The sequence below is a fragment of the Haliotis rufescens genome, unplaced genomic scaffold, assembly GCF_023055435.1.
Source record: "Haliotis rufescens isolate VD_foot unplaced genomic scaffold, xgHalRufe1.0.p SCAF_3, whole genome shotgun sequence".
Lineage (NCBI taxonomy): Eukaryota > Metazoa > Mollusca > Gastropoda > Lepetellida > Haliotidae > Haliotis > Haliotis rufescens.
Window position 1 is genome coordinate 54028344 of NW_025964001.1, and position 27599 is coordinate 54055942.

General features: G+C 38.7%; 1 protein-coding gene across 2 annotated transcripts in view; it reads left to right on the plus strand.

The window, feature by feature from the left end:
* Nucleotides 1–27599, plus strand: part of LOC124116155 — a 77859-nt gene that overhangs the window by 1837 nt on the left and 48423 nt on the right. The window lies entirely within an intron of this gene.

Genomic DNA, 27599 nt, shown 5'->3' on the forward strand with positions numbered 1-27599 from the left:
GACCAGACAATCCAGTGATTGATATCATGAGCATCGATCCACGCAATTGGGATCGTAGACATGCATCAACCAAGTCAGCGAGCCTGACCACCCGATCCCGTTAGTCGCCTCTTACGACAAGCACAGTCACCTTTTACGGCAAGCATGGGTTGTTGAAGACCTATTCTACCCTGGATCTTCACGGGTTATTTATCTAGTATATTGATAGGTGTGTTGTACCTTTCATCATCAGAAGACAAGACTTCATTAAGCCATCTGTGAAACGCAAACTGACATCAGAGCATCTCAGCATAAGTTATACATGTATAAACTCAAACATATACTACTCAAAAGAAGTTAAGGATCCCCAGATTCTTTCACATTAATTCAATTAATCAATCATGCCAATTAGGAATATTTATTTTATGCATTTGTTTTTCAATGTGGTAGTATGAAAAAGATATGAAAACAAAGATGGACTTTTTTCCTAGGATATTGAGCATTCTGTATTGGAGTAGAATTAAAACAAAATTGTTGTCATTGTTTCATGAAACTGGCGCCTTCATAATGCTGATATTCTATATGTTAATATGTGTAAGATACATACAAAAATATTATAGTTATTACAGTTTCTAATTTGACTTTTTTACAATAACCATGACAACAAAATATTTGTAAATATTTATGAGCCCGAATTTACACCATGGCTTACAAGTTAATGAACCATGTGTTTTGCCTCCAAGCAGTGCCAGATTGGATATGGAACTTTCACCCGGGAAAGATCAAATATTTAACGTACACCTGCCTAGCCATTAAACTATCACACATCTTGTGATGGTGGGCCTCTGTTTACATCTACTAGAGAAGATGAGTTGATACTATACTACTCAACTTTTGTCAGGGATAATCAGTTATGTTATTCTTGCTAAGTGTACACTTGATGTAGCGTAAGAATAAAATATCCCTGTGAAAAGTGGAGTAGTATATTTGAAAGTATCAAGCTCCCTGCCCCAATACCCATCCACAAATGATTTCTGAACAAAATTCAGAGGTTCGTTCTAGATATCTCTTCCTCCATTATGTCCATGTTGAGTTTATTATTTTTATATTGAAGTGAAGATTTGAGAAGGTTAACTAAGTTTACCAAAGTGGAAACTTTGTCTTTAATAAGCATCCATCTTTAATATATGGAGGCATGAGTGGCCCAGTTGTCTAAGGCGCCATGATTCCCTGTGCAGAGTTGCGTCCCTTGGGCGAGCCAGAAACCTATGATTGTGGGTTTGAATCCAAGTTCGCCCCGATTATGTTTCTAGGTTTGTCAGCACCATACCCACTCTTGTGGGTTTCACCGAAGTGGTAAACGTCTGAGACCTGCATCACTTCATGCTTTCCTCCCACATTAAGCTGACACGCCGCGATATAACTGGAATACTGTTAAAAGCGGCGTTAAACCCAACTCACTCACTCACTCTTTAATATATTTTATGTCTCTGGACATTTAATATGTAGCGAAAGTCGTACCTGAATCCTATTGTATATTGGAGAACATACAGAGACTAGGGGTGATACATCCTATACGTATCGAGTACATATCAATATGCATCGAGTCGTGACCTATGTATCATGATACGTAAGGTATCATGACATTGCTGTATCGCACTCCCAACAGAAGAAGTTTGTCAATTATTTGTTATGTATTTCTTCCATAAAATATAATATATATGATAATATGATATACATACAATATATATGTTAGAAAACATCTGTGCACCATAGAATATAAGAGTATGTTATAAAGTAGCCTTGTATTCTATGACAACACCCAATAAATAATCAAATCTGGACCAGACAGTCCCATGACTGACATCAACGATACGATGATATGCATCAACCAAGTCAGTGAGCCTGATCACCCAATTCTGTTAGTCACCTCTTCCAACAGCCATGGGTTTCTGAAGACTAGTTCTAACCAGGATCTTCACAGGGGCATAGCTCTGTAGGGGTGAGTGAGTTGGGTTTAACACCGCTTTTAACAGTATTCCAGTTATATTGCGGCATGTCAGCTTAATGTGGGAGGAAAGCCCGAAGTGATGCAGGTCTGAGATGTTTACCATTTCGGTGAAACTCACAAGCATGGGTATGGTGATGACAGACAGACAGACAGACAGTTTATTCAGTAAGAAGGCCATAGGCCCATAATACAGACAATGGTTGATTGCATGAACTACGCATGCCAAGGAAGTAGTCGATTTAAGTTTCTCTTAGCTGTTGGACTTTATATAGATATAAACATGTGTTATATACAACATCAAAGTTTTCTGATGAAATAATTTCAGTAAAAGATGTTACAGTTTGAAACTTGATATACTGTTTAAGATACATATTTCTTAGGGCTGAATAACGCTCACATACAAGTAAAACATGAAATTCATCTTCAATAAAATATATACCATTTTCTATACAATATTTACATAATCGTTCAGTGTATGGGACATTTGTGTATCTCCCCAAGTCAATTGCAAGTTTAAACTTGCTACATCTGAAACGAGTCATACATATTCTCAGATATACTGGTATGGGGAGTGTAAGATATTTTTCTACATTCAACAGGGATTTAAAATGTTTATAATAAAAGGTATCAGATATACTATTGATAGAACTATACCATGATTGGTGAAGGTTATGGTGATGACAAACCTAGAAACATAATTTGGGCAAACAATACAATAATAGGTTTCTGGCTCACCCAAGGGACGCAACTCGCGGCCCCTAAGACGACTGGGCCACCCATGCCCCACCCCCCTCTGTAGGAGGTAGGGTAGCCCAGTAGCTCAAGCATTTGTTCATCACACTGAAGGCCCAGGTTGATTCTCCTAATAGGAACAATGTGTGAAGCCCATTTCTAGTGTTCGCTGCTATGATATAGCTGGAATGTGCTAAAAGTGGTTTAAACTTAATTCACTCACTGTAGAGATAAGTATTTATGTCATAAAGAAGTTCTCATTTCTATAACTTATATTTTGGTGCTGCATTTTGCTGTTTCAGAAAACCTGAATAACATATATATATTTATTGTCAGAGACATTTGAGTAGTTGAATAACAAATTAGCAGATTGTCAAATTTTTTGCTTTTTTCATATGATGAAAGCATGCTTGCTTGATCCAAGTGTCCCATAGTCTATGGTACCACTGTTTTCTGTGCTTAAAAGGCGACTATGCTTGTTGTAAGAGGCGACTAACTCGATCAGGTGGTCAGGTTGGCTGACTTGGTTGATGCATATCCCAATTGTGTGGATTGATGCTCATGATGTCAATCACTGGATTGACTGGTCCAGATTTGATTTTTTGCAGACTGTAATCAATTATCTGGAATATTGATGAGTGCGATGTTAAACTACTAACAAACAAACTTTCTATGCAGAGTTGCTTTCCTTTATTGTTCCAGGATCAGCTTATTTTGTTGCACACCAACTTTTCATAGTGAATGTGATATATGATATGTGAATTTTGGTACTGATTTTTTTATACACAGAAATTCTGCAAAACATGAAGCCTGTCACGTGCTAACTAAATAATGCGACGTATTGACTTAAAATCATATATACCAAAACATTAATGATTAATGTTTTGGTATATATGATTTGGAGTCAATTGATTAATTTTTATCCTTGTTAACCATTAACAAGATGAAATGACTTTCAAACCTTTTCTGCAAGAATTATAAATATCAAGTCATTGATGCTTTTCCAAGAATTAAGTATAATTCATTCCAATATTTTTTATAAATGTTACAAAGTAACATCCGTTTCCTTTCATGTCAAAAGACCCTAAAAACAGTTAATTTCATAATTGCCTTAATTGCTGAAGAAAAAGTACCATTTTGAAGCATTAATTTTATATCTTTCCTGCAATTTTCTATTTTTTGTTGATGAAGCATATCTGTATATATTAATACAGTGTCTTCGTTGTTTGTATTTTCCTCAAAGGAAATGTTATACTTCAACAAATCAAAGAGCATGCTACACGTGCCTATGTCAACTCAACAAACTCATTCACTGCTTGCTATTCAATATTTGATAACAAACTACCGATGTGCATCTGCTCCAATAATTCCCTTTGAAGACTTTAAGTTGTAGTATCGTGAAAATCATCATCGTCCATTTGACCAAGGATTTTATGTGAGTTAGTATGGTATATAACTGCACAGGTATTCCTTTGATGTGAGCCTGAGAGTTGCATAGCAATGTATTTGTCTTGCGGAACAAGTGAGGGATACTGGGCGCTGGAATAGCCTCATTCTCGCTTAACGCTCTCGACCCATTCTCCTGTGACACACTTTCGTACTCAAAAGGCTGCTTTCAGAGATTTCAATAACTTAAACATGAAAATATGTCTTGCTATGAAATACAACCCTTGGACGAGCACTGTTATCCCTTCTGAGGCAAGAACAGCACGTCCCTCTTGACAATTATATTCTACATAACAGCATCTAGTTTCAAACAATTTAGACATTCTTAAAAGGCTTGGTTGACTCTTGAGGTCTGATATAATTTTTTTCCGCTTGTTTGCTTTTGATGTTTGTAAACCTGAATGGGATTTGTATTGACATGTTGGTCCTAGTAGAGTACCTGGCTTGTTTAGCTATGTAATTAAGTATCTTTGGGTGTACGAGGATTGACGTTGGAAGAATATTTCCATGAATTGTTCAAGTTAGTACAGGATGACTCTTTGAGGTATTAAGGTAATTAACTGACTGGCCAAATTGCTAATAAATGGCATGAACTCCAAATAAATTGAATTAATATTATATTCTTTGTTATTTACGGTTTAAAAAATATAAACATTTGTCGACAAAATGCAACAAAGACATACATGTACTTCATGTTTTTAGGTAATAACTGATGAAATGAAATCTTAAAGATAAAGACGGTGAAGAGAAAACTTAAAAAGATTTAGCTTTTATTTCCCCTTTCTTAACTGACTGATCCAACATTATACCAAATAAAATACTATTTTCAGAGACATAAATGTATGTTTATTTCTGTTCCACATGATCCAAGCTTATTGTTTGGATGGGAATACTGGGATGGTATTAAATTTCACACTGTAAGTTTCATTTTTATTTTAGTTCTGTTTGATTTATTTATTTCAAAACACCAAATATGACATGCATAACTTTGCATGGTCAACAGGAAACTCCCTTCATGGTTGTTGGCTAAAAATAGGTTATGACATATATTGCAACAGGAATCCATCTCTACATACTATAAAGGTTATGCAGCAAATCAAGCAGGAACATGCCAGATTAGCATCAGTTAATTGCAACATGGTGGGGTAGCCTAATGGTTAAACAATATTGGCTTGACATGCAAAAGGTCCGAGTTAGGGTACAATGTGTGAGGCTCATATTTGGCACCCTGTGCTGTGATATTGCTGAAATATATGCTGATACCAGCATAAAACTCAACCCACTCACTCATTGCCTTGATTTCAGCATTTGCATTCTTGCATGCATACAAAACTTGTGTTTTACTCTTCTAAAACATAAACATGAAATATATTTAAGAAGACTTTCTTGCAGACATCATTCAGACAATGGAGATGCCCACAGTCCAGTGCCCAGTTCCACAAAGGGGTTGTAGCGCTATGACAGTCGTACATCTATGTTTAAGTATGGGAGTTGGGATCACCTTAGCGCTACGATCGCTTTGTGGAGCGGGGCCCCGTTGTGTTTGTGTGTGGTTCGGAGTGTTAACTGCTGCTTGTTTTGGACAACAGAAGTCAGAAGGCTGTGTTGACCACATTCTCCAGCTGGATGACTAGTGTCTAGTCAGACTTGACCGTCTGCCATGGCAGCCATCTTGAAAATTCTCCTCATAAGTGTTGAGTACACTCTCAGGCCCATTTACATTTAGCTGAGTTCTTGGGAACCAACAGCCTGAAAACTTTGTTCCACAGTATGGTCTTTGTGCTATTACTCACAGACAAAAACTTACAATAATTGTCATGTATCGTTAACTCAATACCTAAAATATTGCATTTAAAAAAAAAAAATGAAGAACATGGTCCTCAAATTTTGTACTGTAAATTGAATTCTGTAAATTGATTTAAAATTTCTTTTACGCTGTATGATCTTACTGCATGGAGATATTTCACACTGTATTGAGAAATAAAGATGAAATGTCAGGTCTGTGTGTACAAGAAAGTTTCAAAAGAAATTTTCAAAGCAGGGCGTCAAACTTTTAGATTATTTTGGATTGAAAATTCATTGAAAAGCTGAGGATTTGGACTCCCTTGTAATCAGCTTGTGTTGATATATCTCATGATATATATGTATCACAATACTCTACAAGTTGAGGGGGCACGGGTGGCCAGGTCATCTAAGGCGCCGCGATTCGTTGTGCAGAGTTGCGTCCCTTGGGCATGCCAGAAACCTATGATTGTGGGTTCGGATCCTGGTTCACCCCAATTATGTTTCTAGGTTTGTCAGCACCTTACCCGTGCTCGTGGGTTTCACTGAAGTGGTAAACGTATGAGACCTGCATCACTTCGGGCTTTCTTCTCACATTAAGCTGACACGCCGCGATATAACTGGAATACTGTTAAAAGGGATGTTAAACTCACTCACACTCACTCACTCACCCACCCACCCACCCACCCACCCACTCACTCACTCACTCACTCACTCACTCACTCACTCACTCACTCACTCACTCACTCACTCACTCACTCACTCACTCACTCACTCACTCACTCACTCACTCACCCACCCACTCACTCACTCACTCACTCACCCACCCACAAGTTGAACCCAATCCGAACTTTTCCAATACATTACCTGTTCAGCAGCACCAATTTCTCCCATTTGTATCTGAATTCCAAGCAAACATTTTTTCACCTGTAACACATTGCCATGACTTCAGCTGTGTGTGAGATCGTACCCTCCACACAACACCAGGCAGGTGAGACACGACATTCATTCAGGTGAGACATGTGATGGGTGTCTGCACAACCCATTCCACCAACAAGACCTGTCTGGGTCCCCGATGCTGTCATAGTGTCATGGAGCTGATTGCACCTCTAACCATGTACAATAAACTCTGTGTTTGTCTCTCACGGATGTTGGGCAACTTGTACATTTGCCACCTAATCACCAACCCAGAACATTATGTGGACTGTGCATGTGAACACAAAGTCCTGGCTTTGACAAGCTGAAAAAGCTAACAACAGCCACTGTCTTGATTTAGTAAGGCTTAAAAAAATTGTTCTTTTTTTTATCACATTAAGTTAGATCACTGCATTGATTAGATTAAGGATTTAAAGGATTTAGATGGGGTGGGTTAGGCTTGTGGTTAAAGCGTTCGCCCGTCACACCAAAAAGCTGGGTTCAATTCCCCAGATGGGTAAAATGTGTGAAGCCCATTTCTGGTGTTGCCTGCCATGATATTGCTGGAATATTGTTAAAAGCAGCTCTCACTTGCTCGCCCACCCATAAGATATCTGTCATACGATTTTGTGTTCAAAACTCAAACTGTTATTAACGTTACATGACAATATATTTCCCCATCTACCAAAGTTACATGACAATATATTTTCCCATCTACAAAAGTTACATGACAATTTATTTCCCTATCTACCAAAGTTACATGACAATATATTTCTCCATCTACCAAAGTTACATGACAATATATTTCCTCATCTACCAAAGTTACATGACAATATATTTTCCCATCTACAAAAGTTACATGACAATTTATTTCCCTATCTGCCAAAGTTACATGATAATATATTTCCCCATCTACCACAATTACATGACAATATATTTCCCCATCTACCAAAGTTACATGACAATATATTTCCCCATCTACCAATTTACATTACAATATATTTCCCTATCTACCAAAGTTACATGACAATATATTTCCCCATCTACCAAAGTTACATGACAATACATTTCCCCATCTACCAAAGTTACATGACAATATATTTCCCCATCTACCAAAAGTTACATGACAATATATTTTCCCATCTACCAAAGTTACATGACAATATATTTCCCCATCTACCAAAGTTACATGACAATATATTTCCCCATCTACCAATTTACATTACAATATATTTCCCTATCTACCAAAGTTACATGACAATATATTTCCCCATCTACCAAAGTTACATGACAATACATTTCCCCATCTACCAAAGTTACATGACAATATATTTCCCCATCTACCAAAAGTTACATGACAATATATTTTCCCATCTACCAAAGTTACATGACAATATATTTCCCCATCTACCAAAGTTACATGACAATATATTTCCCCATCTACCAAAAGTTACATGACAATATATTTTCCCATCTACCAAAGTTACATGACAATTTATTTCCCTATCTACCAAAGTTACATGACAATATATTTCCGCATCTAGCCAAGTAACATGATAATATGCCAAACTTACATGACAATGCATTTTCCCCTCGATTGAATCTATTCAACAATTTATATATTCCCTCCTCCCTGATCTCAGATGACAGATTATTTTCAACACCAAATACTAAATGCTGGAATGATTTGCAACTCGTCTTGTGTGTATTTACAAACAGCCAATCAGCACACGTCACTGGACCAGGCGTCCACAAGATCATTGGCGGCAGTGCTGGAAACCATACGGCCATGTTTGACTGTTGGCCGTCTGCTACCTGTCAAGTGAGGACGTGTTGGGAAAGTGTGGTGAAGCTGTGTGCTCCCGTCTTGCTCAGCAGACAGTTTTCATCCTAGTAGATCATTTTGTTGTTTTAAGTTATCTCTAATCTCATTTTTCTCATTGTTATGGAAACAAAGCTGGACAGAGGATTTCAAGAATAGACGAGGTGCGCACTCCATACATACAACTGCACACACATAGTGAATATTTTATTTTGTGTAAATCTGTGATATATTTGGATAATTAACTAACTTACCTCATATTAAAACTACTCTCCCACTGTCAGTCTACCGGTCCAAGGTAAAACAAAAATTTAGTAGTTGTCTTAAAAAAATGTATTCAATTTAGGATGTCTTTTCCTTTTTTTAGCATCTTCTGAATTATTAATTAAATTACTTAAAGTGTTTTATGTTGGAGATACCGTCGTACATGACAAGTTTAAAAATAATTTCTTCAAAATACCTTGATGTGAATGGCGATATTTGACATTCACATGACAAGAAGTTTAGCAGAAGAACCAAAATTGATTGAAAGGTTTTTTGTGTATTCATTCATCTTTAACAAAACCTACGGAAGCCATGTTGGCAGTAATGATTGGTGATTTGAGGAAAGAAAAACAGAAAGACCAAGTTAACGACCAAAATAATCCAGGACGGTCAGTCACTGCCTTCACACTCATGAAAACTGACGACAGGTCAGTTATTGAGCTGGACAGGTAAATCAGGCATAATGGTCATTGTCTTGTCACCTGCTCGTTTCCAGGTGACCCCTACCTTTCAACACCAGGTCAGAACTGACCATGGGGGTCAGTGAGCAATCAGACAAGGGCTTATTTTAGGGGCTACTTTCTTTATTGGGGGTAATTTCAATCCTGGTGCATTGACCACTGTTCACGTGAAGACAGGTGCAGGGGCCAGGCTTATGGACCAGATATGGACTGGGGAATGGATGGGGGATGGACTGGGAGGAGTCCAAATTTACTACCCGGGTACTCGACACACTATTACCCGGCCCTACCCAGATACCCGCTATAGGTCTCAAGAGTACAAAATGTCCGAATAGGAATTGTTTTACCACAGCCCTGGCAAAACACTATCTAGATACATGTATTAAACGATCTGATCATGCATACACTGCAGTTGATAGACGCTTTATCCTTACTCGAACATATGAAAGTCAGAACGAATGCTTGCATAGTGAGAAAGAAATGTGAACATTAGCTATACTTGTAGTGTAACCGTTGAGTATTATTGTTAATGTCATTACAGTATATCACATGACTAACTCCGGGTCCGGGAGGTCATGTGGGTACCCGGGTCCTACTCAGGACCCACCCGACCCGAGTACCTGAGTTACCCGTCCCAGCCCTAGATGGGGGATATGGTTTAAAGTGGACATGCTATTTGGGGTACAAGCTTTGCTTTCATTTTCCTCTGTGTTCTGCCAAACAGGTGTTTTGGCTGTTGTGAAAACAGAAGACATTATTATTGCATTCCAGTCCAGCTACGAAAAATTACAGTCATATTTACATGTTTTGATATTACAATTGTTGTTGAGTAAATATCAAGAATTCCAGACGTCAACTTCTCAATAAGTTCTAAATAATTGAAAACGTTTAATGATTATGTTTGTAAAAATCCCAAAAGCTGTACTGGTTAAATATGTAGTATTTCAAAATCTAGAAAAAATCATGTTTTCTTGGTCATCAGGGCTGTATTTGTATCTGCAGGCATCAGGCACTACACAGGTGATTGATAAACATGCTCGAGTTGGTCCTTGATGAAATTTTTTCATGCCCCAGGACATGCAAATTGCATGTTTGAAGGTTCAGGGATTACATCCGCATTTGAGCAGACACCTGTGTAATAATAAGAATAAGAATAAGAATAATAGGGTGTCATGGAAAATGATAGATACAAAATTCTTTGAAATAGGCCTGTATACAGTCTCAGACGTATCCAGGCCAACAAACCTGATCTTGCCCTTTTTGATAAATCCAATGAAATCATTTATATTATTGAATTTTCTGCCCCCTTTGACACCAGTGTGATTGACAAGATTGAGGAAAAACATGGCAAATATGCAAACCTCGCTTTCGAAATGTCACGCTTGCATCCCAAGTACCAAGCTGTCCGACTCCCCATTGTTGTTGGTGCCTTAGGTTTGGTACCTCCCAATCTGTTGACTGTCATTGGGCTCTAGAGTACCCGGGTTTGTTACCAGGAATACAGCCCTTCTGACAATATGGGTAATGCAGAAGGCTGCAGTGTTGGGGAGTCTTCACATTCTCTGAAAAGTTCTGGGTGGGTTTGACTAGGCAGCACTTCAAAAATAAATAATAATAATAATAATTAGAGCCTCAGAACCCTGGTGTCTGAATTGGACTCTTTGCCAACCATTTCAACTATTAGATACCAGGGTCCACTTGCACAAAGCGATCTCAGCGCTAAAATGATGACCATAACTCCATATTTTAACATATGATAGTCCTAACGCTAAGATCACTTTGTGCAAGTGGGCTCTGGTCTGATCCTCTAAGCTATACTGAAGAAACAGCTACAAAATCTCACTTTTAATCTTGTAATGATCATACATCCCCCAGAGGGTGAATTCCACCTGGTTAATCAAGTGTACCTCGCTGGCGGTCTGTTCCAGTCGGTGGCTACCCCTGAACCCTGACCTATTTGTCTCCTCCTGACCTAGAAGGGTCATATCCAAGGGAGCAACATTTTGGGTGTAAGTGCCCAGTGAATAGCGACAGACCTGTTCCAAACTGTGATCTTAGCGCTAAAACTATCATAAGTGTCATGCTTTTACATAGACTTACAATAGTCGTAGTGCTCTGATCGGTTTCTGGATATTTGGCCTGGGTTTGAGTGTGGAGGATTTCTGTTGCTTTTAACAATATTTCAGCTGTATGTAGTGAGTGACTGTGTTGGGTTTAACACTGTTGATGCCATTATACCACAGAATGTATATTTAACACTGGACGAAAGCCTGAAGGTAGTTTTGTCACTTTGGTGAAACTCATGAGCATAGCTATGTGAGGGGAATTGGCATTCCAGCACATGATCAGTGGATCCTGGTATCTCAAAGGGACATAACTCTTCACATAAATCACCTGTGCTCTCAAGCTGTATCAATGCTATCCCCTCCCCAGATGGTGTGTATGGCTGCTCATACAATTAGGGGAAAGCTTTTCCTTCCCAGGCTGTGACATAATTGAAACAAAGCTGACTAAAGCATAGTACAACCATCACAGATATTAATACCCACTTACAGGTGTGATGATTGCAAAACCCTATTACAGGAGGGACGACTGCAAAATCTACCTGACATGGGTACAATGTGTGAAGCTCATTTCTGGTGTCCCCTGCCATGATATTGCTGGAATATTGCTAAAAGCGGCATAAAACCATAGTCACTCACTCACTGAAAACTTGATGTTCATTCTATCAACCTCTGGTTTGCCAGGCCTGGCTCTGGCCCTCAATTCCTGGCTGACATGATGTAACCACCGTACCATTGCTAAACCAAAGCATAAAACAACATTCACTCTCCTTACCACCTTACAGGTGTGATGATTGCAAAACCTATTACAGGTATGTTGATTGCAAGACCAAGTGTATCATTTACCTTGACCACACAGGTGTGACTGATTGGCCCAGCAGGAACTTCATTGCTACCTGGAGGCCAAGTGTTAATTAGTGTTCTATCTACCTTGAAGGTGTTGCTCTACACCTTGATGCTGATCGTTAGCTCAGGTGAGAACCCTAGCTTATCAGGTGTTGAGAATGCTGCCGGACATTTTTGTATATTCATTAGACCACCAAAGCCTCCACAAACAAGCTCTTTAGATCAGTGCAAGATTCTTGTGTTTGTGAGGGTATAGGGGATCAGTGGATCAGTGGATCATTAAATATTGATTACAGTGACTGCCGTGGAGACAGAATAGAATGGTCAGACAGTTTGTGTAAGTCAATATATTGACTTTAGCCCTAGAACAAATATTGAAATAGGAAGAGAATTTTGTACATATTTATCATATTTACTTTGAATTTATTTCTAATAAATTTCTTTTTTATATGTGACACATTTATTAGGTTGCTATTTTTGAGCTTTGTTTGAAGGGTTTGATATACATGTGACTTGTATTAGTGTGTCAACGACATGGTAAGAATCATAATAGCATGGTTAAAATAAGTCGCCTGGTGCCTTAAGGGAACAAGAAATAATTTTTGTCGATGATGTTGATATTATGAAGCCAGTGACGAAAGTACTTTTGTATAAGTTTGTTTGTTTATTTAACGCCACACTCAGCAATATTCCAGCCTTATGACGGCGGTCTGTAAATAATCAAATCTGGACCAGAGAGTCCAGTGATTGATATCATGAGCATCGATCCACGCAATTGGGATAGGATGACATGCATCAACCAAGTCAGCGAGTCTGACCACCCGATCCCGTTAGTCGCCTCTTACGACAAGCATAGTCGCCTTTTACAGCAAGCATGTGTTGCTGAAGATCTATTCTAACCCAGATCTTCACGGGTCTTTTACAGCAAGTATGGGTTGCTGAAGACCTATTCTAACCCAGATCTTCACGGGTCTTTTACAGCAAGTATGGGTTGCTGAAGATCTATTCTAACCCAGATCTTCACGGGTCTTTTACAGCAAGTATGGGTGGCTGAAGACCTATTCTAACCCAGATCTTCACGGGTCTTTTACAGCAGGTATGGGTTGCTGAAGATCTATTCTAACCCAGATCTTCACGGGTCTTTTACAGCAAGTATGGGTTGCTGAAGATCTATTCTAACCCAGATCTTCACGGGTCTTTTACAGCAAGTATGGGTTGCTGAAGATCTATTCTAACCCAGATCTTCACGGGTCTTTTACAGCAAGTATGGGTGGCTGAAGACCTATTCTAACCCAGATCTTCACGGGTCTTTTCCAGCAAGTATGGGTTGCTGAAGATCTATTCTAACCCAGATCTTCACGGGTCTTTTACAGCAAGTATGGGTTGCTGAAGATCTATTCTAACCCAGATCTTCACGGGTCTTTTACAGCAAGTATGGGTTGCTGAAGATCTATTCTAACCCAGATCTTCACGGGTCTTTTACAGCACGTATGGGTTGCTGAAGATCTATTCTAACCCAGATCTTCACGGGTCTTTTACAGCAGGTATGGGTTGCTGAAGACCTATTCTAACCCGGAGCTTCACGGGTCTTTTACAGCAAGCATGTGTTGCTGAAGACCTATTCTAACCCGGAGCTTCACGATTCTTTTACAGCAAGTATGGGTGGCTGAAGACCTATTCTAACCCGGAGCTTCACGGGTCTTTTACAGCAAGCATGTGTTGCTGAAGACCTATTCTAACCCGGAGCTTCACGATTCTTTTACAGCAAGTATGGGTTGCTGAAAACCTATTCTAACCCGGAGCTTCACGGGTCTTTTACAGCAAGTATGGGTTGCTGGAGACCTATTCTAACCCGGAGCTTCACGGGTATTCGTACTGGAAAAATGCATGATCATGTTACTACACAGGATGAGTTATATATAATCTGGTGATTCAGAATTTAAAAGGGTGTTTCAATTTTAATGGAAAGGAGTCAAACCTGAGTCTGACCACTCAATCCATTACACTGCTTCTACGGCCAGTATAGATGAGACCAAATCTAAATCTCCCTATGGGGAGGTTTCTTCCCAATCAACATGACATATGCTCACACACTTACACAGCCATGAAATACTTGCATATGCTCTGAACATGTTTAACAATTTATTCATGAATAATGCATGCTGTACGTTGTGTTTTGATGATCTGTTAGCTGTTACAGCAAGTGAATCGTCATGCACCATGGAATGCTTATTCAACAATGTTTATAGTTGAATGATCAAATTGTCTTTGCAGGTTTTTAAGAATTTCAAGTCAAACTGTTCTCGTTGAATGATGACAAATAATGAACCGCCTATGTGTGTGTTTGTTGTTTAACACTGCCTTCAGCAAAATTACAGCTATATGACAGTGGCCGTTAAATAATCAAGTCTGGACCAGACAATCCAGTGACTGATATTGTGAGCAACAATCCACTCTGTTGGGGTCGCTGAGTCAGACCACCAATCGCCTCTTACGACCAGCATCGATTGCTGGGGACCTATACTAACCTGAAAACTTCACACAGTTTTTTTCTAGTTATGGGAGAAGTCAGTCCGTCACCATAATTTTTTATTTCTTCATTTACAGATTTGTGTGTTTGAAAAATCCTAGTTGGTAGATGGGAAAAGGACAATGAAAAATGGGTATTTTTTATGTTCAATACATTCTCTGGGTCGGCAGATATACAAACTAATTGTAAAGAATAGCTTTAACATTATCATTACAGCCTTTGTGAAGAATGTGTGTAGAAGCTTGCAACTTTGCCCCTTACCACTTCTCAAACCTGTCTCATTACCATACCTGCATTCTCAGGTGAGTTGATGACCTCACATCAAAGAGAGGTTAACAAGGTCCGATGTTTAACTCACCTGTGGCATCAGAGCATTGAAATCACTGACAGCATAGCTAACAAGAGCAGTTATGCAGTGGTGATAACTAGGTCTTCAGGATGCTATATATCATTCCTGCAGAAGGCCTTAAGTAAATTGTGCTATAATGTCTCCTGTCAGATTTCCTAAAGTAGCACACAGGCCTGGAAAATATCAGAGAATTATATCTAGTTTTAAGTCATAAAGAGCATTTTGACCACAACAAATTGAGTATTTCCTTTTCGAGATGGTGGAAAATTATACATTTATGTTTTTGAGACCAGGACAATTAATTCTTATTTTACATAAAGGACTGCTTTATATTTTGTGAAATTAAAAACCAAAATTTAATGAAATTTCAAAATATTCCTTTCTATATCCTTTTGTTAGTATTTTGGGAAAAAATAACATATATTTTTTAAGTTAACTTTAAATCAAATTTGACATTTCTTTTATTTCATTTAGTATTTTGCGATAATCTTTTAAGATAATCAATTTTACTGACTTTGTATTTAGTCCAGGTGTAATTAACAATGAATGTCTCATGAATAGACACTGAGTTTTCCTGTGTGATAAAATACTTACTGTTATCTTGTTCGAATATTTTTTCATTAACAGAATCATCAAGTTTGTATTATTATTAATAACAATTTCAAGGTTCCATATGTGACAGTTTGATATCAATTTACACTTCTCTATTGTTTAACAGTATCAAGTTCATAACCTTGAGCTTTGAAATATCATATAAACAAGCTCATAATGGAAATGTAACAAACACACACTACTTTATTCACGCTTGTGTTTTATTTGAACTCCTAAAAATTAGAATTGTATTCCTAAAATGCATAAAAGGGAAACGATTGTAATACTGACAAAACAAGACAAACTTCATGTTTTAAATAACACGGAAGACGTACGCTTGTTGTGAAATTATTGACAACAACAGGTTTTTTGATGGAAGAGTGACGGTATATGAAGAGTAAATTCCACAACCTTCAATTACAACAAACATGGTGTTGGAAAATATTTCCTTGGATACGAGTTCGTGTTTTTCTTCCTTCACCTGTACGAGAGCTCCGACAATCATCAAAGCCGGGGCATTTCTCCGTGACCTGATGTCAACACCTCGACATGGAGGAATTCGTCCTCCGCAGTGCTTGCGAGAACAGGCGAAACATCACTGCTCTTTAAAAGAGAAGATAAAAGAATTGACCAGCCTTTTATCGGCAGTAGAAGCAGGTATTGTTGCTTGTCATGGCCACTGAACTGCCTGACAAATGAGATGGGCTGCTTAAAGAAGGATTAACTCCAACGGGTTTTTAGTAAATCTTCGTAATGTCCTTTCGACTGAATTGTTACCAACTTCAAAGACGTCCAACGACATGAGAGGGACAAATTACTAGTTTATGTTTGATACAAGGCGATCAGGAATCAATTGGGTTCGGGAACGTTAGCCAGAAGTATCCTGGCCTCATTAAACAGTCATTGATTCTGATGGTGGGAGATTTAGTCAACAACGGGAACCCTACCTGTCCGTGAAGGTCGGTGAGGAATCTGACTTCAACCTTGAGGCATAACTGCACACATATTCAACTGAACTTTATTTACAGACTGAAAATGAGTACCGAGGAATGAAATCATATCTTGAACTTTAGAAGGTAGCTTATCTGAAAAAAAGTTTTATTATTGATAGTATTGGTCTTATATCGTGTTGGATTTTAAAACATCAGCTCTCGTAATGAAAATACTTTACCGATTCTGTGAGATTAATGGTATTTAGTAGGAGTTGAGACACATGACATTGATACGCCCTCTGTCCTGGCTTCTAATGTCATTGTAGGTATGTTAAATAATTCTTGAAAGTTGTAATTATTTTCATAACTATCCCGGATGAGCTGAAGACACTGCAGTGGAGGCTGTAAACAAAACTGTTGTGTGCTTCCAACCCGTGCTCGTGGTTTTGATCAAAGTGGTGAAGGTCTGTGACCTGCATAACTTCAGGCTTTTCTCCCGCTTCATGCTGACACGATGTGGTGTAACGGGAATATAGTTCAAAATGGCGTAAACCCCACTCACTCACTCACTCACTCACTCACTCACTCACTCACTCACTCACTCACTCTCCCACTCACTCACTCACTCACTCACTCACTCACTCACTCACTCACTCACTCACTCACTCACTCACTCACTCACTCACTCACTCACTATTGTGTGTTAAATGCCCAACTATTCCCTTCATCCAGGAACCAACTCATCCCCATTCCATTGTACTAGATCTTTGTCCACAACTGTAATTGCGTGTCATATATCTTCATTGAATGTTTATTACGCCCTTTAATTGTAACTATTTTCTTCAACAAACTTTAACAAATGACATTTAAGATCTATATTTTATGACCCATACAAAGTGTGAAGTGGGTCACCATCATCTATATATGAATACCGGTAGTATCTAATAGAGAGATGGAGCAAGAAATGATGAAGGGGCACTCGAACGCAGAGTAGTCAGGACTGCTGGCCCTTCTCAGGCTCTTGTGCAAGACTGGAACCTGTGCTATAATGCAACTTTATGTATATACTGCATATACAATACCTGGCATGGAGGCCTATGAGAAAAACAATACAGTAAAATAGCATAGCATATAAAATTTGATAAAATGGTATACAAATATAAATATTGATGAAAAAAGCATCTCTGATGTCGACAATCAAATAGTCAACACACATTGACCATGTGGCTTACATTGATACAATAATAATACTTATAACATTATTAACAATTGCATAATTAAGACAACATAACTACATTCTGATTTTTAAACAGAAAATCTTTTATTAGGTGAGAAAATTTCAAGGCTAACGTTTTAATGAATTTCCTTTTGTACATGAAAAGTTGAATAAATCATTTTATTCAACTCTTTCAAATTGGCACAAATTTCTTATCACAGTATACATCACTGTCATTAAGGAAATGCCTTTTATAAATAAGGTGTTGAGCCTTGAGCTAATGTTGTTGTTTTCTTTTGGCAATTGATCAGATTTGTCAGAATCAGCTTTCATCCATCATTTGTGATGGAGTTGAGTGACACTGCCAAACAGCTGTCCCTGTTCAGTGTGGCCGTCTGCTACACTCAGTGCAGCCGTCTGCTGTGTCTTTCTGCTTCATGGTCCATCCATTAAACTGTAGCTTCAGGGGATATTCTGTTGCCATTGATCAATTTATGGCAGTCGAAGCATTTGTCAGTTGATTGAGCTTTGCGTAAACATACAGGGATTTTCTTGACAATGACAACTCGATGTCTCCCTATCGACCTGGAATTCGCTGAAGGTCAAAGGACCTTGCCAGTGCAGATTGTAACTGTTTTGTTTGTCATGGTCAGTGTGTTATTTGTGAATGGACAGCAAATGTGGATATGAGAGGTGCTTATGACAGTCACCCTGCTTCTGTCTCCATGTCTCTGTCACACACTTGAGATCTCTGTCTTGATATGTCCCCTATTTTCTGTGTCTCTCTCACTATCTCCCTTGATATACTCCAGGGTAAAATAGGACAACTGTACCCATTCTCTTTTGTTTACAGCTGCTGAATAGTGTATCAAACCCTGAAAGTATTGATTCTTAGGTGCCTATGGTTGATAATTTACACAATCTCATTAAAATCAGATCTTAGTTCTCGCTATCGCTAAACATAGATCTGAGGACATCCCATTACGGGTCACGTCAGAACAACCTTTCATCCAACCAATCAGAGCGTCACTTACCAGATCATAAAAATGACAGTCCGGATGTGTTTCCGAACGACAGTTACAGGTTTTATGATTATATCCATATAATCTAGGCCATCTATAAGCCATTCTAGAATGTTCTTTTTATCAGTTTTAAATTTTTAATCGAGAATACTTCAAAATACGTTTCGAAGCATAGTCGCCAGCTTGAAACTAGTGTTGTAGAGCTCAAGAAAGCTGCCTTATGATTGGCTGATGTCGATTTCTTGTCAGTCTTTTCATTGGTCAAAGTTTGCGAAAGGTCATACTGACGTGACCCGTAATGGGATGTCCTCGGATCTTTGTTTAGCGGCAGCGAAAACTAAGATCTGATTTTAATGAGATTGTTATTTACAAGCATACACAACACCGCACTCACTCTTTCACTCACTCACTCACTCATTTCCATTCTATTCATATCTGGTTCAGTCACTCTATCACTAACATATCTTGATTCTTTGGTACAACAGATTGAAAGTATCCCATGCTTATCCTGAAAGCTAACTACAATGGCGGTGGTGACCTTACACATCTGTGTCATCGTCTCCTGACAGTGTGAACTGCTGCTGCTATCCACACCATGTGTCCCAGAGTTGATCTACAGCTGTAATAATGTAAAACAACTCACTCCAACCACACTTCAGTCTTGGGGATCCGGGTTTACAAATGATCTCAACAAGCTATGCTTTTCACAAGAAGCAATCAAAGTGGACCGGGTGATCAGGCTATGTGACTTGGTTGTGTGTCATACCCCAACATTGTGGAAAGTTGTTCATGATATCAACCACTGGTTTGTTTACCCAGACTTGATTATTTTCACCCCTCTGTGATAAAGCTGTAATATTTCTGACTGTGACGTTGCGGAACATTCACTCACTCTGTCTCAAAGAGGGGAACTGGCGGTCGAAGATGCCCCTGTTGATCACAGGTTTCAAATCCCAGATTTACCCCACTATGATCCTTGGTGTATCAGCATTATTCCTGCATTCTTTGGTTTCACAAAAAGTGTTAAATGTCTGCACCCTCTGTCATTGTGGACTTTCATATCACATGAAACTTCCTTATATAGCAATGAATCACTGAATCACTGCATCACTGCCTCCTTGGTCTAATGGATAGAGCGTCTGCCCAGAGAGCAGAAAGTTGGTGGTTTGATCCCTGGCTGCTGCATAGCAAAAGACTCTAAAGATGGTACTTGTTGTTACCCTGCCTGGCACTCAGCATTCAGGGGTTAAAACAAGGAGTGGTCGGCTCGAGGTTGTATAATGTGTCACATGTGGTATTCATGTTAAACTGCGGCATGGTATCACAATGGGCTCGCACTATAAAACTGGCATAAGTCTGGACTAGTGAAAGGGGACAAACACACAAGTGCAAGCATGTCACTATATAAGTGCAGTAATCTTTAACGTGACATTAAATCACATTTTACCTCACCTCACCTCACCTCACCTCACCTCACCTCACCTCACCCTGTATAAAGCAGTGTTAAACCCAACTTACCTCTGACTATTTTGAATTTTCCAAAACTATTTCCTACAACAAAAAGCAACAGATATTATGCAATCAAAGCCCCACATTGTACTTGAAGAGAGTGGCCACACACAAGGGATGCATTGTTGCATAGAATGATGGGTGAGCATTTTGTCAAGGACATTTATAAACTGACATTGTCACTTGTTTCCAAACAAATCTGTCAGCTGCTATTTTTATAATATTCAAAAAAAGTTAACGACGTGAAATGACAGATGAACTATAGTAATATTAAAGAATCGGATGAACCCTAATTTCTTTTAGTAGTATATTAAATAACCGGAAAGCGATTACAGGGAGATGCATAACCGTTGGTTGTATCATAATAGCCTCACAGGTGCAACAAAATATGAACTTGAAAAGCTGCTGTCAACAACTTGATTTATTGGACATTTTATTTGCCAATTTTACTCATGTCTAAACTTTTCCTCATGAAAATGAACGCGTACTTAAACACGCGCTGCTCATATAGAGAAAATGACCTAATTAAAATGCATCCTGATTCCAAGAGAATTATGTTCATGGAATGCTCCCGACAGCTGTTGAGTCACTACAGTGAAGGGGTGTCCTTTGCTATTTATGTCAATGAATGGCTTTAATACGGGTTACACAGGTTCTGGAGTATTTATTTGTGTTGTGTTTCAAAGAATGCGTCTTTCAAAGTGGATGTATAGAAATCGTGCGGCTTGTTGTAAGCATTATTTGACTTAATGTTTTGAACTTTTAATTTTATGGTTTTAAACTAGATTTGATTTTGATGATTATGATGATATAGTTTTATTTTATGTCAATCTCTAGTTCATCCATGGCATATTTGTAACTCAATGAGAGACTGTTTAGGTGAAACTTTTCTTAAAGGGGCACTGATCTAACGCAATTCCCCGGACTGGTTGTTGCCTTTGTTATTGTTTTTTCCCCCGTGAGTACCCGGATGATACGCAATGCAACTGAGCGTGACCAGAGACTGGGCTACCGTCTGCATGGACAGCTAAATAAACTTTGAGGCTGGAGGCAATATTTGTTTTACGCGTTTTTGCATAAACACTGATTGGTTAACTGTGATCTATAAAGATTTCGACAAAGGGCGCATGTTAATTAATTTCTTCAGCCTAAACAAACAGACAAAAAGAACAGCGGAGCTCATCAGATGTCGTCATTTGGAAATATCCCAGATGGTTATAGTTTATACTAAAAAAAGTATCCATGCAGTGAAAGCATTTTCGGATTTCGGCTTGCGTCGATAATACGATTGCTACTCCCTTGTTGTCATCCACGTTTTCTCGTATAACCCTACACTTGTGTATTTGTCGTCATTCACTTGATGCTCAGTTAATGAATTTATTACAGGTACAATTAGTGGTAGCACCACTTAGATTACCTGACAAAGGTTCCCATTTGGCATTTATCGTGTCTGGGGTAATTATTCAATCTAAATCCAGGTTTGAAGTGAGGTGAAATGTGTGTTATGTAATATGCACGTGGCAGCCCAGCAAGAGATGAATGATCAGTTGATTTACTTTTTTTTGTAAATCAACGGATCGTTCCTAGTCATTAAAGGATTAACAGACAATACGTTGATAATCACTGTTATCTTGCACAGTGGATATGTCAAGAGTGAGTGTTTACATGTCTAGGTTTACTAAAACAAAGGGAATACACTCATATCATGGCGTGAAGTGCCGATGTAAAAACAACATACTTTGTTCAAAGGGTTAACTGTTAATACGTTGATTGATTGATCATTGTTATCCATCACTCAATGGATTTTTTAGGAACCGTGGACGTTATGAAAATAGTTGTCACGTGGGCTTTCTCAGCAGACCATTGAGACTTGACACCTATGTGAAAATCCCTGAAACAATCCAAGTGATCAGTTGAGAAACGAACACGGGTTATAATATCCCGAAACGATATATATCTTTTAAAATATTTGATTGTTACTGAGACACGTGACATCGAATATTTTTTTTTGTACAGCTGCAGACGAGTGGGATATTGTTCCTTTGTGTGGATATTCACGGATACATTCCTCGAACAAGGAAGCTGCCTAAAATTTATACACATAAATTTGGTAGGTTGTAATTATGATATTTGCATTTTGTTTTCCTTCATTTGAACCGATTCGTTCTTGTTTCTCTACGTCTTGGTTGGGGAATTCTTCAATGAGCGATAGATGTTGTTTTCACAGGTCTATTCCTTTGTAACCGTGTATATATTACCGTCAATTTGTAAAATGTGATTCTCTCAGGCAATTTATAAAATGTGTAAATATTTCAGTCATTTTGACTAAAATATCTGTCCAGATTGATTAAGACGATCAAAAGGGCCTACAAACATCACAACAGATTATTATGTAGGATTAGAAGCCAAACAACATGGAAATGTACTTTTCAACGTAACATTTTCAGTCTCTTGGTGATGACATTAAACATCAAAATTTTTGGAATTCGTTATCATAATAATACAGATGGAAATGTTTTTCAGTCACTTTGTAAAATAACTGAATATTTAGACGTTTAATAAATTTGTTACACATTTGACAGTAAAAAATATACACACTATAAAAAAAGCAATGCTCAGGTGAAATATTTACTTTGTGTAGCAAGTCAAAATAGTGTAAACGAAAATCGCAAAATTACCAAGCAAGTGACTTATCAAAACTTCGTCACCATTACCGATGCTACCCACAAAGATACCTACATTTCCTTATTATCTCGAAAACTGTATTTCATTTTCTTGATCAGTGTGACCATACGCCCTTATTACTACCCATAAAAGTGACTTATGCGTTTAGGAATGGCGCAGCAGAGGTCGCGAACTAGTCTAGATTTCTGCTATACATCCGGGTACTCACTGGGAAAAAACAATAACAAAGGCAACAACCAGTCCCGGGGAATTGCGTTAGATCAGTGCCCCTTTAAATTCTTCAGTTTACGAATTAAATTTAGCAGAGGCGAAGGCTACAATAAGAATATAAAATAGTCAGAATTTGTTTCAATTTTCCATCTGCACTATCTCAGACTTGAAAAATAAATGGAACAACAACAACAACAGTTAACCGAAGTAACTGGTAATAAGTTTTAGATTGTAATTGTCCTGGACCTACTGGCATCAAGTAATTTTAGTGCCAAGACGAATGCAGCTCCCATACTTTAACATAGACTTATGACCATCATAGTTCAAGGGTGCAAGTTGGTCCAGATGCATTGCCTACATTGGTCTCTGGTCACAGCATGTTAAGACAAGAAAGCCTTCCCTGACAGTGTCTGGGTGTCATGAAAAAATGACACAAAGGGGTACGTTGCCAAGATTAATCACACTAATGGGGTGGGGAGCCATAAAAAATGACACAGTTCCACTTTTTCCTTCAAAAAAGTTATACAGCTGAATTATTTAGGGACTGGTCATTTATTATAGGTGTCAGATATATATCATACAGTCCTAAGGCCAATCACACCAGCCACCCCAAAAGGATAAACGACCAGTCCCTAATTTGGGTAGTGACTCAATATCAAAATGTGCGGTAATATTTTTTTGGCACAGTTATCACACAGTTTTCCAAGCAAATCCAAATTCTTGCAATGCATGTTCTGCCTCTGTCTCCGCATCAGAGGTCAATGGACAAGTTTATGCTTCGCCATCAGAATTTGATATGTTACTTGACAAAGGTGGGGAATGGAGTACTGAATTGGAGCAACACATTCCAACAGCGATTTATTGGTGGTGTGATTTACACACTAAAGTCAAAGTGTAAACAGGCAGACATGTAAGGTTACGCTTTATGGTACACAGCATAATAGTGTAACACGGTCATGTAGTCACTGTGTAATAATTATATCGGTGGCCATGGGAAAAAGTCCGGAACATTACACATGGACTCGATATGAGAAGATAAGGTGACAATAAAGTCATTATTAGATTTTCATTCAAATTTATAAAAAAATGTGGAGTGAAAGGCTATTCATTGTTATTTTTTCAAACTATCTTGAAGTATTAATGTTTGACTGAACATTGTACAGTCAAGTCCCGTTAATCCGACATGATTATGTCGGATTGACGAGTATGTTGGATAAATGAAATTAAGTCGTATCAATATTTGTGATTGAAAATCGGACAACTACACGATAGATAATGATACAAACACTAATTGTTCATTAATTGTTTATTGTTAAGAAAGTTTTTCTCTGCAGCCTTTGTAATACGCAGCTACCAGCTGACTCGTCTCCCATCAAAACATGGGCTGTGTACTCGTGGGCGGATCTCTGTGTTGGATTAACGAGACTGATTTCAGTAATTCGTTGCAAATTAGGTGTGTCGGAGTTGGAGTGCAAGACTGTCGGATTAACAGGTCTAAAGCTGATTGTCAGATTAACGAGTGTCGGATTAACGAGACATGACTGTAAATGGTGTAGCGAGAGAGGTTTCTTCATCACATATAACCTCCACTCCCAGCACGCTACACTCTGCTATAAACATCCTGGATCTGTCTCTGTGTTGTCTCGCTGTGCAGAGTTGTGTCCCTTGGGCACACCAGAAACCCATGATTGTGGGTTTGAATCCCTGTTTGCCCCAATTATGTTTCTAGTTTTGTCAGCACCACACCCGTGGTCGTGGGTTTCACCGAAGTGGTAAACGTCTGAGACCTGCATCACTTCAGGCTTTCCTCACACATTAAGCTGACATGTCATGATATAACAGGAATACTGTTAAAGCAGCATTAAACCCAACTCACTCACTCACTCTGTGTTGTCCCCCATTTCTGGTGTCCCCCGCCCTGATATTGCTGGAATATTGCTAAAGGTGGCGTTTAAAACCATACTCACTCTCTCACTCTGTGTTGTCTCCCATTTCTGGTGTTCCCCGCCCTGATATTGCTAGAATATTGCTAAAGGTGGCGTTAAAACCATACTCACTCACTCACTCACTCTGTGTTGTCACTTATTAAGTAATTTGGAAGACCATGTTAGAAGATGTTACGTTCTTGTCAACTAAAACAAGTCTCTTCATGTCTGTCTTTCTGAAATGGTAAATGCTCAATTGGCTCAATAATTACATTACGTGTAAACACAAAATGGCAACGGGTGCTGGAGTTACACACACGACCTATCATTGTAGAAAAAACAACGCAAGATAAACATATTTTTATTGCATATATAAGGTTTGTGTGCGCACTTGTGATGTGCTTCATTCCAGGTCGCCTTATACACGGAGTATAGGATTTTGGGTTGATTTTGAAGGCGTGTACAGGGGGGTCGTCTTATACTTTGGGTCGCCTTATACACAGCGATATACGGTATGTCTTTTCATTTTCCATATAAAAAAATATTGACATGTTTTTACTTCATACACATGCACAGATCACTGTGTCACAGAGATGAAGTAACCTGCCCAACCAAACTATGAGTGTATACGGACGTCAGGCAATGGTTCATGTCTAGTTAACCCTCTTTCCAGCCTATCAACATGGAATCTATACATGTGAAGTGTTATGACACTCCCAGTCGGGTGACTATTGCTGGTTATCACATGGCCACCAAGAGGTTTAATGTTATTGGTTCAAGAGGTGTTGTGTTTGGGCTTCCTAACTGCGAGGGCCGACTCGCCCTATAAAGATGAGCGTGGAGGTATGCTTGGAATCTGGACTGTTGACAGTGGAGCTATACCCGGGTCTGGTGGCCTAAAAATGATTGTACCCTGCCTGTGGTGTGTTACCTGGTCCGATCTATATCAATAGTTTGGACATTTCAACACGGCTGTTCAGTCTTCGGACATTTCAATATGGCTGCTCAGTCTTCGGACATTTCAACATGGCTGCTTTATTTTCAGACATTTCAAAATAGGTGCTCAGTCTTGAGACATCTCAACATGGCCGCTCAATATTCAGACATTTCAACATGACTATTCAGTCTTCAGTCAACTTGCCATTTAGTCATCAGGCATTTCAATGTTGCTGCTCAATTTTTGCACATTTCAAAATGACTGCTCATTCTTCAGACATTTCAACATGGCCCATAGTCTTTGCACACTTCAACATGGCCCTTAGTCTTTGCACACTTCAACATGGCCCTTAGTCTTTGCACACTTCAACATGGCCCTTTGTCTTTGCACACTTCAACATGGCCCTTAGTCTTTGCACATTTCAACATGGCCCTTAGTCTTTGCACATTTCAACATGGCCCTTAGTCTTTGCACACTTCAACATGGCCCTTAGTCTTTGCACATTTCAACATGGCCCTTTGTCTTTGCACATTTCAACATGGCCCTTAGTCTTTGCACATTTCAACATGGCCCTTCTTCTTTACACATTTCAACATGGCCCTTTTTCTTTACACATTTCAACATGGCCCTTCTTCTTTACACATTTCAACATGGCCCTTAGTCTTTGCACACTTCAACTTAGCCCTTAGTCTTTGCACACTTCAACTTAGCCCTTAGTCTTTGCACATTTCAACATGGCCCTTAGTCTCTGCACATTTCAACATGGCCCTTAGTCTTTGCACACTTCAACTTAGCCCTTAGTCTTTGCACATTTCAACATGGCCCTTAGTCTTTGCACATTTCAACATGGCCCTTCTTCTTTGCACATTTCAACATGGACCTTAGTCTTTGCACATTTCAACATGGCCCTTAGTCTTTGCACATTTCAACTTGGCCCTTAGTCTTTGCACATTTCAACTTGGCCCTTAGTCTTTGCACATTTCAACATGGCCCTTAGTCTTTGCACACTTCAACTTAGCCCTTAGTCTTTGCACATTTCAACATGGCCCTTAGTCTTTGCACATTTCAACATGGCCCTTAGTCTTTGCACATTTTAACATGGCTGCTCAGTCTTATTTTCACATTACAAAGGATGTTTTTGTTTCTACATAGCATCACTGATTAGGCCATTAGGTTTTCTTACTATTTTTAGTGAGTATTATATTCTCTTCCAAAAAGTCATATTGATGTTATTATACTGTAGAACAAGAAAATCATGAACTTTCCTCTAGTGATTACTGGAAGTTGAATATGCATATTTGCCTTAACAGCACTTGTGTCCTTGGACCTGTTTTAACCTACACAACTTGATCAGACCAAGGACGTCGACATA